The following is a 9,446-nucleotide window of genomic DNA, read 5'->3' as shown; positions in this document are numbered from 1 at the left end:
AGGCGTGATCGTGCACCTCCTATTGTTTATGATTTGATTCTTGGATATTTTGACACTGAACTATTTTGGAAACAAGTTTTGTAGTAATAAATGGTTTTGGAATACTTTAAAAAGTTTAAATTTGGCATGATTTTTATGGATGTTACAACTTGCACGATATGTAGGAAGTGATATCTGATGTGAAGGTCAGTGCTGTGATATATGTTTGGGAGGCCAAGATCCGTCTTGCGGAGGATCTTGAGAATACAGGCTCCTGGGACGTGGATGATTGGTACGAGGCACTGGCCAAATTGACTGGGAAACCTGCTACCGCCACTCAAGATCCTGTATTGGAGTTGACCGAGGGAGGGGAGAAGAAGGGCACGGCTGATGATTACCAGGCTAAGGTCTAGGCCTGCAAAAAACTAGTTTAGGTAGTTTTTGTTTTTATCAGTAATGTAAAACAATTAATCTTTTGGTTGGGCTGGTTCACAACCCCTCTTTGAATGACATGGTAGCATTTTCCTTTTATATCTCTCTATTGATTTTTTGCATGACTGTTATGATATTAGGATCCTTAAATAATTAGGATCCTGGAAAACTTGGTTCCTGCAAATAATCTTGAGATAAAATCTTCTTAGTGAATTGTTTTAATCATGCTTGAATTCTGATAACCAAATGACTTTCGCTTAGGATCCTAGAAAGTTTAGGATCCTTAAACTTTACTTAGAGCTTTTCGAGACTAAGGATATATGGAACCTGATTATCTTCAAGTTTTTCCTTAAGCTTCATAAGCTCTTCAACCTTAGAATTTACTAAGGATAAATCTTAGCTTCGAGAAGAACTTAGGATCGTTGTTGACTTCTGATGATAAGGCTCTTCGCCGATGAGGATCTATATCAATGAGGATCCTTAATGATGAGGATCCCACGAGGGAATTCCCTTCTTAGGATAACCTGTTCAGGTTATAAACTTTGACAATATTCTTGGGTCACACCATAAATTTGACTAATAACACGTTAATGGTATATATTGGGGAGGATCCAAACTTGTGATGTATCTCATGGGAAATCTCCCTACTTTTGAAAATGTTATGATTTGTGTGTATTTTCTGGGGAAAAATCCCAACGTGTGGTAATATAAAGAAGTTATAAACCTTATGTTATTTCGGGGATAATATCCCAAGTTTTGGATAACATAAAAATGTTATAAACCTTAAGTAATCACTGGGGTAGGATCCCAATTTTTGGATAACATGGAAATGCTATAAATCTTAAGGATCTTAACTTATGTTCAAGGATAAGAGGGTTGCCAAACCACTGCATCGTCAAATGATCCCCTTATCCCTATCCCATAGTTAGACATCATGTGTTCAAGCGAGGTGTATAAACCTTAGTTCGTGTGAAAGAGGTAATTAGCTCTTTAAACCTTAGAGGGGATTCAGTACCCTTCAACGTAGAAGAGATGATCGGTCTGTAGCTTGTGTATGTAATAGTTTATAAATCATACCGTTGATATAAGGGAATTATTAAGATGCTGAGATCTTTTTTGTGTTAGGAGACTTATGTTTCAGGACCTTTAATCTTGAGGATCCTTATGTTTCAGGATCTTCAAGCTTGAGGATCCTGGTGTTCCAGGATATTTAACCTCTAGGATCCTCATGTTTCAGGATCATTGCTTATGGAGATCCTTAGCTTTGTGTTGTTCTTCATGGCAAACGTTATCTAGGGGAGGGCGATAGTCTAGCTAACGCCCCTCTGATGCTTAAGTTAGTAATGCAATCGAGGAGAAAATAAGTAACGATGAAAAGTTCAAGGTAAAGAACATGTGTACCTTGGTTTTGTTGAAGATCAATCGACCCTACTTACATGTAGTATGCTTTGAGATGTATAGCATTCTAGGATCTTGGAAAATGTCTCCTTCAAGTGTTGCTAGCCAATATGCTCCTTTTCCTACTTCAGCATCTATGAGAGATGGTCCTTCCCACTTAGGAGCTAATTTATCTATACTGGGGTCCTTGGTGTTTTGGAATGTTTTCCTTAATACCAAGTCTCCTATTTGGAATCTTCTGACTTTTATGTTCTTATTGTAAGCCTTGGTGATCCTTTGTTGATGAGCAGCAATGTGTATCCTGGCAAGATCTCTGAGTTCATCAACAGTGTCAAGATCCTGGGCAAGGATCCTGTCATTGTTTTCTTGATTTTGGAGCAAATATCTTGTCGTCAGAATCACCACTTCGGTAGGGATCATTGCTTTTGTCCCAAACACCAGGGAGTAGGGGGTCTGACCTGTGGCTACTTTGGAAGTAGTCCTATCTGCCCATAAGACGAAAGAAGCTCTTCTGCCCATCTTCCTTTCTTCTTATCCAACCTTTTCTTCAAGTCTTTACTATGATTTTATTGTTGGATTCTGCTTGACCATTAGCTTGGGGATGAACAGGAGTGGACATTATCATTTTGATTCCCCAACTTGTGCAAAAGTCTCTTGTCCTTTTGCTTACGAATTGGGATCTATTTTCACATATGATTTCAGCCGGGATCCCAAACCTGGTCAAGATATCACGTTTAATAAACGAGACTACCTCTTTGTCTCTTACCTGAACGAAGGCTTCAGCTTCGATCCACTTCGAGAAATAATCTGTAACAACGTAAATTCCAAAACAATTTTTCACTTTTAAAAAATACAATTTCATTCATAAATGTTATAAATCTCCATGTATCACATATTGAATCCATAAAATTCATCCCAAGATCACAATACATAAAAACTCCACAAGTGTGTACTGATCATGCCGGCGCCTTCCCGCGATCCTCACTGGTACCTGAAACACATAACACAACAACTGTAAGCATAAATGCTTAGTGAGTTCCCCAAAATACCACATACGCACATACGCCACTCAAGGCTATAAGACCTTCCGGTCACTGTGTCTCAGAGGACTTCCGTCCCACAACCCTAGTAGACCTTCCGGTCCTACCCGTAATGACCTTCCGGTCCATATCATTTTGACCTTCCGGTCCATATCGTAATGACCTTCCGGTCCTTAGCATTCACAACATACATAACACATCAATACCATATAACAGTATACAGCACATACATCTCATAGCATATAAGACCTTCCGGTCACACATAGGTACCACTCTAGGTACAATATAGTGAGAAGACTCACCTCGGGTAACTCGGATAATCTCGCACACGGATATACTGATCTAGCCCCCGCCTAATCACATAAACAATATACTCAAATAAATAATGGCTTTGAAAGGCTAAATTAAATCCCTTTCTACCAACCCACAGAAGGCTAAAAGACCATTTTACCCTTCCCTGACCTAAAAGTCCAAATGTTAACAAAAACCCTAAAAGTCAACGAAAGTCAACAGGGGGCAGTACGTGGCGCGTACCAGCTCTTGTACGCGGGGCGTACTTCGACGATCCAGAATCGGGGTCTCAAACCCTTACGCTACGCGTACTGAGATTTACGCCCAGCGTAAGTCTCAGTTTCATGCCCTCATGGATTTTTAGTCATAAACGGTTAAGACATAAACTCAAACTCCAGATCTGACTTCTCTAAGATCACTTAATCCATAAAGTCGAGACCTTTAAGCCTTTGCATGGCTGTAAAGGTCACTAATCACTCTAACACCTTTCCTCTTCCCTCATAAAGCCTAGATCTCATGCATGGCTTAATATTCACGTCCAAGATTGGATTTTTATGAACCCTCAACTCACAATACTCTGAAATATAGAAGATCTAAGCTTATGGAGACCTTTTGCTCATAAAGTCTCCACCTTGGGACCAAAAACCCTAAAAATTGGTCCATGAGGCACAAATCAACAATAACAAGGAAAGCTTAGAGCTTTTTACCTCCAAGTGAAGCTCATCCCTCTGTAGAACTCAGATCCAAGCTTGCACTCCAACTTCTAGCCTTCACAAGAACCTCCTCTTCTTCTTCACTAACACACAAAGGCACTTTTAGCTCAAGAACACTCACACACAAGCTTAGAACGAAGGTTGGCTCTCTCTTAGGGTTTCACTCTCCCAAATGGTGGCTGAGGATAAGGCCATAGCTTTCTTTATATAGGGCTCAAGTCTCATTTAGGGTTTTGAGTCTGGACCCGCTACGCCCAGCGTAGCCTGAGGTACGCCCAGCGTACCGGGTGGAGTTCGCGTCCAAAACACGCCCATGAGTACGCGCAGCGTACTATTCAGTACGCCCAACGTACTCATTTGCCACACTCTACTTTTAAGGGCTAAACAAGAAAACTTATAAAGAAGAAGGGTTTAAGAGACGCACCTGAATTCCGGGATGTTACAATTCTCCCCCACTAGAACCAGACTTCGCCCTCGAAGTCTCATGCCGTAAACAACTCCGGATGCTGCTCCCGCATTTCTGACTCTGGCTCCGAAGTCAGCTTTGACCCTCTCCGATGTTGCCACTGGACCTGAACCAGAGGCACCTCCTTGTTCCTCAGAACCTTGATCTTCCGATCCAAGATCGCGATCGGTCTCTCAACATAATTCATGCTCGCATCCACCTGAATATCCTCGAGCGGTACCACTGCCGTCTCGTCGGCAATACACTTCCTCAACTGGGACACGTGGAAGGTATCATGTATCTGGCTCAACTCCGCAGGCAGCTCCAAACGGTATGCTACTCTGCCCACCCTGGCGGTCACCCTGATAGGACCAATGTACCGGGGGCTCAGCTTGCCCCTCTTCCTGAATCGAATTACTCCTTTCCAAGGAGACACCTTAACGAGTACAAAATCCACGACCTGAAACTCGAGCTCGGACCGTCGCCTATCCGCATAACTCTTCTGGCGACTCTGGGTTGTCAACAACCTCTGTCTAACCTGCTGAATCTTCTCGGCCGTCTGAAGCACTATCTCAGTGTTGCCCATCATGCGCTATCCTACCTCTCCCCAGCAAATGGGAGTCCGACACCTCCTCCCATACAACAACTCGAAGGGAGGCATACCAATACTCGAGTGATGGCTGTTGTTATAGGAAAACTCAGTCAACGGCAAATACGTGTCCCAACTTCCTCTGAAGTCCAAAACACATGCCCGAAGCATGTCCTCGAGTGTCTGAATCGTCCGCTCACTCTGTCCATCCGTCTGTGGGTGGTAACCGGTACTAAAATGAAGCCTCGTGCCCAACTCCTCATGGAACTTCTTCCAGAACCTGGAAGTGAAACGTACATCTTGATCTGACACAATCGAGATCGGTACTCCATGCTGCGATACCACCTCCCTCACATACAACTCTGCCAGTTTCTCTGCAGAAGAGCTCTCACTGATAGCAAGGAAGTGAGCGCTCTTCGTCAGCCGGTCGACAATCACCCAAATTGCATCGACACCCCTCGCGGTCCTTGGCAATTTGGTGATAAAATCCATGGAAATCTGTTCCCACTTCCACTGGGGAACCTCAAGTGGCTGCAACTTGCCGTGCGGACGCTGGTGATCAGCCTTAACCCTGCAACAGGTCAAGCACCTCTCAACAAACCATGCTACATCCCTCTTCAAACAGGGCCACCAATAATCTTTCTTCAGATCCAAATACATCTTAGTGGCCCCGGGATGGATCGAGAATCTCGATCTATGCGCCTCCTCCATCAGTATGGCACGTGCCCCGCCCAAAAACGGCACCCAAATCCGACCCTGAAAGATCATAAGCCCCCGACTATCGGTAACGAACTCAGATACCTGCCCAATCACCCGCTCTCTCTTGCGGTTCTCCGGTCTCACAGCCTCTGTCTGGGCCTCCCGAATGGTGTCCAACACTGGAGTCATCACCGTCAATCTCAAACAAACATCACGTATCAGAGCACTCTCTGCTCTACGACTCAGGGCATCGGCTACAATGTTAGCCTTGCCCGGGTGGTACAGGATCTCACACTCATAATCCTTTACCACATCCAACCATCTCCTCTGGCGCATATTTAGGTTGGGCTGATCCATCAAATACTTCAAACTCTTGTGATCCGTGTATATGGTACACCGGACCCCATACAAATAGTGACGCCGGATCTGGATGGCGAACACCACAGCCCCCAACTCTAGATTGTGAGTAGGATACCTCGTCTCATGAGGCTTCAGCTGCCTCGATGCGTATGCTATCACATGCCTCCTCTGCATTAGCACCGCACCCAGTCCCGATATCGACACGTCACAATACACTACAAAATCCTCCATCCCCTCCGGAAGGGCTAACACCGGGGCTTCGCATAATGTCTGGCGAAGTGTCTCGAAGGAGGCCTACTGCTCTGGGCCCCAACTAAAAGCCACGCCCTTCCGGGTCAACCTGGTGAGAGGAACAGCAATCTTGGAGAAATCTTTAATAAATCTCCTATAATAGCCGGCCAACCCCAGAAAACTCCTGATCTCGGTGGGGGATCTCGGCACCTCCCAACTCATCACCGCCTCTATCTTGGCCGGATCGACCAATATCCCATTCTGATTAATGAGATGTCCCAGGAACTGGACCTCCCGTAACCAGAAATCACACTTGGAGAATTTGGCGTAAAGCCTCTCCGATCTCAAAACTCCAAAGATCTCCCTCAAATGCTCCTCATGCTGCTCTCTGGATCTCGAATACACCAATATATCATCAATGAACACTATCACTGAACGATCCAACATCGGTCTGCACACCCTGTTCATGAGATCCATGAATGTCGCCGGTGCATTGGTGAGCCCGAAAGGCATCACCACGAACTCGTAATGTCCGTAACGAGTCCTGAACGCCGTCTTCTGGATATCCTCCTCCCGCACTCTCATCTGATGATATCTAGACCTCAGATCGATCTTGGAGAACCAAGACGCTCCCTGTAACTGATCGAACAAATCATCGATCCTCTGTAAGGGGTAACGGTTCTTGACCGTTAACTTGTTTAACTCCCGGTAATCATCGATCCTCTCGGCCTCCCGAATGGTGTCCAACACCGCAGTCATCACCGTCAATCTCAAACAAACATCACGTATCAGAGCACTCTCTGCTCTACGACTCAGGGCATCGGCTACAATGTTAGCCTTGCCCGGGTGGTACAGGATCTCACACTCATAATCCTTTACCACATCCAACCATCTCCTCTGGCGCATATTCAGGTTGGGCTGATCCATCAAATACTTCAAACTCTTGTGATCCGTGTATATGGTACACCGGACCCCATACAGATAGTGACGCCGGATCTGGATGGCGAACACCACAGCCCCCAACTCCAGATCGTGAGTAGGATACCTCGTCTCATGAGGCTTCAGCTGCCTGGATGCGTATGCTATTACATGCCTCCTCTGCATTAGCACAGCACCCAGTCCCGATATCAACGCGTCACAATACACTACAAAATCCTCCATCCCCTCCGGAAGGGCTAACACCGGGGCTTCGCATAATGTCTGGCGAAGTGTCTCGAAGGAGGCCTACTGCTCTGGGCCCCAACTAAAAGCCACGCCCTTCCGGGTCAACCTGGTGAGAGGAACAGCAATCTTGGAGAAATCTTTAATAAATCTCCTATAATAGCCGGCCAACCCCAGAAAACTCCTGATCTCGGTGGGGGATCTCGGCACCTCCTAACTCATCACCGCCTCTATCTTGGCCGGATCGACCAATATCCCATTCTGATTAATGAGATGTCCCAGGAACTGGACCTCCCGTAACCAGAAATCACACTTGGAGAATTTGGCGAAAAGCCTCTCCGGTCTCAGAACTCCAAGGATCTCCCTCAAATGCTCCTCATGCTGCTCTCTGGATCTCGAATACACTAATATATCATCAATGAACACTATCACTGAACGATCCAACATCGGTCTGCACACCCTGTTCATGAGATCCATGAACGCCGCCGATGCATTGGTGAGCCCGAAAGGCATCACCACGAACTCGTAATGTCCGTAACGAGTCCTGAACGCCGTCTTCTGGATATCGTCCTCCCGCACTCTCATCTGATGATATCTAGACCTCAGATCGATCTTGGAGAACCAAGACGCTCCCTGTAACTGATTGAACAAATCATCAATCCTCTATAAGGGGTAACGATTCTTGACCGTTAACTTGTTCAACTCCCGGTAATCATCGATCCTCTGGGCCTCCCGAATGGTGTCCAACACCGGAGTCATCACCGTCAATCTCAAACAAACATCACGTATCAGAGCACTCTCTGCTCTACGACTCAGGGCATCGGCTACAATGTTAGCCTTGCCCGGGTGGTACAGGATCTCACACTCATAATCCTTTACCACATCCAACCATCTCCTCTGGCGCATATTCAGGTTGGGCTGATCCATCAAATACTTCAAACTCTTGTGATCCGTGTATATGGTACACCGGACCCCATACAGATAGTGACGCCGGATCTGGATGGCAAACACCACAGCCCCCAACTCCAGATCGTGAGTAGGATACCTCGTCTCATGAGGCTTCAGCTGCCTCGATGCGTATGCTATCACATGCCTCCTCTGCATTAGCACAACACCCAGTCCCGATATCGACGCGTCACAATACACTACAAAATCCTCCATCCCCTCCGGAAGGGCTAACACCGGGGCTTCGCATAATGTCTGGCGAAGTGTCTCGAAGGAGGCCTACTACTCTGGGCCCCAACTAAAACCCACGCCCTTCCGGGTCAACCTGGTGAGAGGAACAGCAATCTTGGAGAAATCTTTAATAAATCTCCTATAATAGCCGGCCAACCCCAGAAAACTCCTGATCTCGGTGGGGGATCTCGGCACCGCCCAACTCATCACCGCCTCTATCTTGGCCGGATCGACCAATATCCCATTCTGATTAATGAGATGTCCTAGGAACTGGACCTCCCGTAACCAGAAATCACACTTGGAGAATTTGGCGTAAAGCCTCTCCGATCTCAGAACTCCAAGGATCTCCCTCAAATGCTCCTCATGCTGCTCTCTGGATCTCGAATACACCAATATATCATCAATGAACACTATCACTGAACGATCCAACATCGTTCTGCACACCCTGTTCATGAGATCCATGAACGCCGCCGGTGCATTGGTGAGCCCGAAGGCATCACCACGAACTCGTAATGTCCGTAACGAGTCATGAACGCCGTCTTCTGGATATCCTCCTCCCGCACTCTCATCTGATGATATCTAGACCTCAGATCGATCTTGGAGAACCAAGACGCTCCCTGTAACTGATCGAACAAATCATCGATCCTCTATAAGGGGTAACGGTTCTTGACCGTTAACTTGTTCAACTCCCGGTAATCATCGATCCTCTGGGCCTCCCGAATGGTGTCCAACACCGGAGTCATCACCGTCAATCTCAAACAAACATCACGTATCAGAGCACTCTCTGCTCTACGACTCAGGGCATCGGCTACAATGTTAGCCTTGCCCGGGTGGTACAGGATCTCACACTCATAATCCTTTACCACATCCAACCATCTCCTCTGGCGCATATTCAGGTTGGGCTGATCCATCAAATACTTCAAACTCTTGTG

Source organism: Lactuca virosa, chromosome 9 (genome assembly GCF_052849685.1).
Source record: "Lactuca virosa cultivar CGN04683 chromosome 9, Lactuca_virosa_CGN04683_v6, whole genome shotgun sequence".
Lineage (NCBI taxonomy): Eukaryota > Viridiplantae > Streptophyta > Magnoliopsida > Asterales > Asteraceae > Lactuca > Lactuca virosa.
The sequence above is the reverse complement of the archived record's forward strand: the minus strand, read 5'-3'. Positions refer to the sequence as shown.